The sequence below is a fragment of the Callithrix jacchus genome, chromosome 4, assembly GCF_049354715.1.
Source record: "Callithrix jacchus isolate 240 chromosome 4, calJac240_pri, whole genome shotgun sequence".
Taxonomy (NCBI): domain Eukaryota; kingdom Metazoa; phylum Chordata; class Mammalia; order Primates; family Cebidae; genus Callithrix; species Callithrix jacchus.
In genome coordinates, this window is record NC_133505.1 from 136,835,158 (window position 1) to 136,840,547 (window position 5,390).

The window sequence follows — 5,390 nt, forward strand, 5'->3', positions numbered from 1 at the left end:
AATTTGAAGACTGTGGTGAGCACAGTCACAGCAACTTAAATTTCATATTGTTCTATTTTCAAAGAAACTAAACACTAACTTATCTGGGAGGTTTAGTTAACTTAATGAACAAAAATAACCATAAGCCACAATCCCAGACCTTTGGAACTTTTGAGTCACAAACACCCTGATCTTTTGGGCTTTCAGTCAAACTTACGGTTTATCCCTGCTTCTGTTTTGCTGACAGCCAAAACTTATGGTTCAGCGACACAGACTACAATCCTACAGGTTTTTGCCGGAGATGGTAACTGTGAACTGTGCTATAGAATTTTATCAAAAGCTGGACGTGTGACTGAGAAGTCTTGTTAGTTTGAAGATGTCAGTTCCCTCAGAATTAATTTATAAATTCCAGTTAATATTCATACATGGTTATATGTTTTTCTATAAGGCTAGTTTTTTAATGAAAGAATACATAGGTTTTAAAAATTCTTATTTATTCTTATTTAAATGCTTGGCAAAAGGACTTGCACTTTCAGATGTTAAAAAGTGTTATACTATTAACAGCATGGTACTGGAGGAAAAGAGAATAGATATTGAAACAGAATAGAAACTTAGAAAGAGAAATATTCATATGGAAGTACAGAAAAGATCATTAACATTGGTGACGAAGAAGGGATTAGTCAATACATTTTGTTGGGATAATACCTCATAACACCTACACAATAAATTCCTCAGAAAAGTTAAATATGTAAATATGAAAAATTAAAAAGGTTTTAAAATAATCTAAGATTATATAATAAAAATAAAATATTGATAAATTTGACTAAGAAGGAAAAACGCATGTGTATACATATTTATTACAGTAGACCCTTGAACGACACAGGGGTTGGGATGCTGACTCCGCCATGCAGTTGAAAATTTGCATATAACTTTTGACTACCCACAAACTTAACTACTAATAGCTTGCTGTTGATCAGAATTTTAACTGATAACATAGTCGATTAACACATCTTTTGTATATGTATTATACACAGTATCGTTACAATAGAGTTAGTGAAAAGAAAATGTTATTAAACAAATAACAAAAAGGAGAAAACATATTTACTATTTTTTATGTGGAACTGGATCATCATAAAGATCTTTATACTCGTCATCTAGTGCTGAGTAGGCTGAGGAGGAGGAAGAGGAGAGTTGGTCTTGCTGTCTCAGTGGGGGCAAAGGCGGAAGAAAATCTGCATGTAAGTGGAAAATCTGCATGAACCAGAGAGGTTCCAACACATGTTGTTCAAGGGTCAAGTCTACATTCTGTAAAAACAACTAAAAAATCAATATACTGATAGGAAAAAAACATGGGACTAGGCAACTCTTGAACAAAATTTTAAATCAGTATCTAAAAATGTACCACGTTATTTATAATAAAAAATAATTAAATACCACCTTCACTTATTCCATTGGAAAATGTGAAAATGAGCAAGTGTGCAGGGTCAAATGCTCTCTTACACATTTCTGAGGGGAGGAGAAAGTGGTTCAACTCCCTGTTATGTTATTCCCATTTGACAGATGAAAGCCCTGGAGTGTACAGGGTAACTCGCCTAAGGTTTCTTTGCTTGTAAAGGTGAAAGTGATTTGAATCCAATCTATCCAACTTTAAACGGTACTAATATAGGCCAAAAACAGTAAAAATATTTCTACATTCGGACCCAAAAATAGCATTTCTAAGAATTTGCCAAGAGACATTGACAGAAATTAACACAAAGATGTGTGCCATAGCAATAGTCAGAATAGCAAAGAAATTGGACAGACACAATTTCCAGCAATAGGAATTGGCCAATGAATTACAGTCATTTATATTTAAAATAAAATACTATGGAGTAATTAAAAATCGTATCTAGAAAAATAACAATGTAGAGAGAAACGGTCATGGAATATGGTTAATTGAAAATAGATTTAAAATTGTAAAATTCAGTTTTGTGGAAAGAATAAAACAAAAGTAGAATGGAATGCTTGGTTACACAAAGACTGGAAAATCATATACCAGAAGGCAGAAGTAGCAATCTGTTAGGAGGAATTAATGTTTCTCATTTGTAATCTGCTACTCTCAAATTTTTCTCAATGAAATAATTTTATCTTATTATCAGAAAAGTGAGAGTTTTATAGAGAAAAGGTCAAAAGTGATATTTATAGGTTATTGCTGGAGAGACTTTCGGTCCATCTCTTCTTCTAGATCAGAAGATCGAAGGAGAGAGTACCTCCTCCTCCAGGCAAATCTAATCAGTGGATGTGGTTCTAGTTACTTCGTTTTATCTGAAAAATGGAAGATCTCACCTGCAAATCTGGAACCTTGGTTTCTCTTGAAAAATCAAAAGTTCTTGTGATACTGGGTTCATATTTTGGAATGGCAGTAACTGAGTAGTGGCTGCCCCATTGAAAGACAGCAAGACTGGGAGTCAGCCTCACAGTTCACAGGAAGCATAAGGTAAGTTTGAAACAGGATGGATCTCAGACAGCTAACATTTGCTACTCTCAAAGGAAGAGGGTTCTGATAAGTGTGGCAGATACCCATACATGTTCACAATAATATATCTTTGACTACACTTAATTCTTCCTTAGTTACGTTTTTTAAACTCCTAGAAGAAATAACTAACCAGAAAAAAATTTGCCACATTAGTCTTAAGGCAGATGTAATAATAATGTATTCGAATGTAGATGTTGAATTCAAAGTCAAGGACTCAATTTGTATCTCAGAAGGCTCTAGTGTCTTGAGGCTTCATTTTCTTTGTAGCTACATCATTGAACTAAAATGCACAAACCTTTATTCAGCACAGACATTGGCCGAATGTAATTCCTGTTGCATAGCTCAATGTGTACGTGATAGTGCAGGTGAGAATTGCACGTTTTATAGCTCTGAATGGTGGCAAGAACTTACATTATTAAAATATTACAGTTAAACTATTTCCTTGGAGCTACTCATTTGTTAGAACACATGACAGGTGATTTCTGTATTTGCCTATATGTTGCTCAGCTGGTAGAGTCAAGATGGGTTCTCTCAATCAGTTACACTAAGTGCTGGTCTGACTTTGTAGACCTCTTCAGGAAGAAGACGACACAAGGTAGGATCTTCTTAATGCAGTGTGACTCAAAGTGAAAGGGGTGTCTTGGAACCGCCCTTGCAGGGCATGCAATGGGGGTGAGTGGCTTTTTCGGTGCCCTGCTGCATAAACCCCTAGGGGGAGCATGCAGACGGGCAGGTCATGGGGAGTGTGGGCTCTGACCCCATCTCAGGGTGTGCATGGCTCGCTTCTTTGGTGCCCTGCAGCTCAAACCCCTAGAGGGAGCATACAGACCAGCAGGTCATGCGGAGTGTGGGCTCTGACTCCATGGCAGCTTCTAGGGGTGAGTGTTTACAGCTCCCAAAGCCCCAGTGGGAGTGTGTTACAGTGTACTCTTTCAGCTTAGCCATCCACAGGTGGCTTGTGTTAATCACCTTAATTAGACCCTCTGCCTTATAGCCAGGACAGAGGGCTTTCTGGATCCCAAGGTTCTTGCCTTAATATACCAGAAAAGTTGGATCACATGTGGGCTTGGAGAATGAGTGCATGGTTTTATTGAGTGGTGGAAGTAGCTCTCAGCAGATCGACGGGATCCACAAGGGGGTTAGAGTGGGTAGGTGGTTGTCCCCTGGAGTTGGGCCGCTCAGTGGCTGGACTCTCCTCCAACCTGACAAATTCCACGTCTGCGTCATTCTGCTATCAATGGCCTGCCAGAATCTGTCAGTGTGTTCTGTGGTGTGTTCCTCTTGACGTCCAGCCGCTTGTGTCTGTGCCTGCTAGGGTCTCAGGGTTCTCATAGACACAGGATAGGGATGTGGTGGGTCATGGTCTTGGAAAATGCAACATTTGGGTGTGAAAACAGGAGTGCCTGTCCTCACTTAGGTCCATGGGTACAGGCCCGAGGGTGGAGCCCTAGCTAGGGACCCCACCCTTCTCTACCCAGCACTTCCCTGACCACCTCCTGTATCAAAAGCACAGATGGGAGATGGAAACAAAAAAAGGCATGGGACCCTGTGGTTCTCCTGTAAGATTGGTATAGGATAAGTGACAAATGCTCATGCCTCTGCCAGCCTTAGGTTCATGTGAGGACAGGCCAGAATGTTCAAAGTTCTTGTTGACACAAAAGCACTATTTTTAGAAAACTGGTTCAAAAGGTAAAATTCATACCAATTGGTAGGCTATAGTCCAGTATTCAATATGAGACTGTATGTTTGAATTTGTGTGTGTGTTAGAGATAAAGAGAGACAGACAGAGACAGAGAGCAGTACTGAGCAAGAGAGTGAGTGAGCATGGGGAAGAAAGTCAGGAGGAGAGGAAAAGGTTATGTGAATGATCATAAGTAAAAGATAATGTTCTCTCGGGCGGTCCTGGCGAGGGGAGGCGAGTTGCATGTGTTGCTTCAGCTGGCGATAGCGGTGGGAGCAGAGTCGGCAGGGCCTGTGCGACCGCCTGGATTGGTGAAATGTCTGCTGACTTTTCTGAATCCAGCGGGGCTGATTGCAAAGGAGACCCAAGGAACATTGCCAAGTTAGATGCCGATTACCTTTATTGTGGAGTCTGTTCATTACCAACAGAGTACTGTGAATATATGCCTGATGTTGCTAAATGTAGACAATGGCTAGAGAAGAATTTTCCAAATGACTGTGCAAAACTTACTGTAGAAAATTCACCCAAACAAGAAACTGGAATTAGTGAGGGTCAAGGAACAGCGGGGGAAGTAGGAGAGAAGAAAAAACAGGAGAGGTGGAAGGGGTCAAATAAAACAAAAAAAGAAGACTGTACCACAAAAGGTTACTATAGCCAAAATTCCCAGAGCAAAAAAGAAATATGAGACAAGAGTGTGTGGCCTTGCAACTTTTGAAATTGATCTTAAAGAAGCACAAAGATTTTTTGCTCAGAAATTCTCCTGTGGTGCCTCAGTAACAGTAACAGGGGAGGATGAAATTATCATTCAGGGAGACTTTCCAGATGACATAATTGATGTCATTCAGGAAAAGTGGCCAGAGGTAGATGATGACAGCATCGAAGATCTTGGAGAAGTGAAGAAGTGAATTTGAAAATTTGTATTTAATGGGCTGAACTGAGAGTTGATATGGCCAAAGGGAGAGAGGCCTTTATTAAAAAAAAAAAAAAAAAAAAAAATATATATATATATATATATATATATATATATATATTCTACAGTGAAACTGTAGACTGCCCTCGTTCTTGGCATTTTCACTGTTCTGTACAAGGCTGCTTATTTTTTTATTGCCAAAGCAAATAAACAGGGGAGACTGTCATTGCTCATACATGAATAGAATTTAGTCAAATAAAAAATTCTGGTATAAAAAAATAATAATGTTACCGAACCACCAGGGG

The 5,390-nt window shown here is 39.1% G+C and overlaps 1 pseudogene; it reads left to right on the forward strand.

Moving 5' to 3' along the window:
* Positions 1-4,383: 4,383 nt before the first annotated feature.
* Positions 4,384-5,142, forward strand: LOC100407896 (density-regulated protein pseudogene; annotated as a pseudogene).
* Positions 5,143-5,390: the final 248 nt, after the last annotated feature.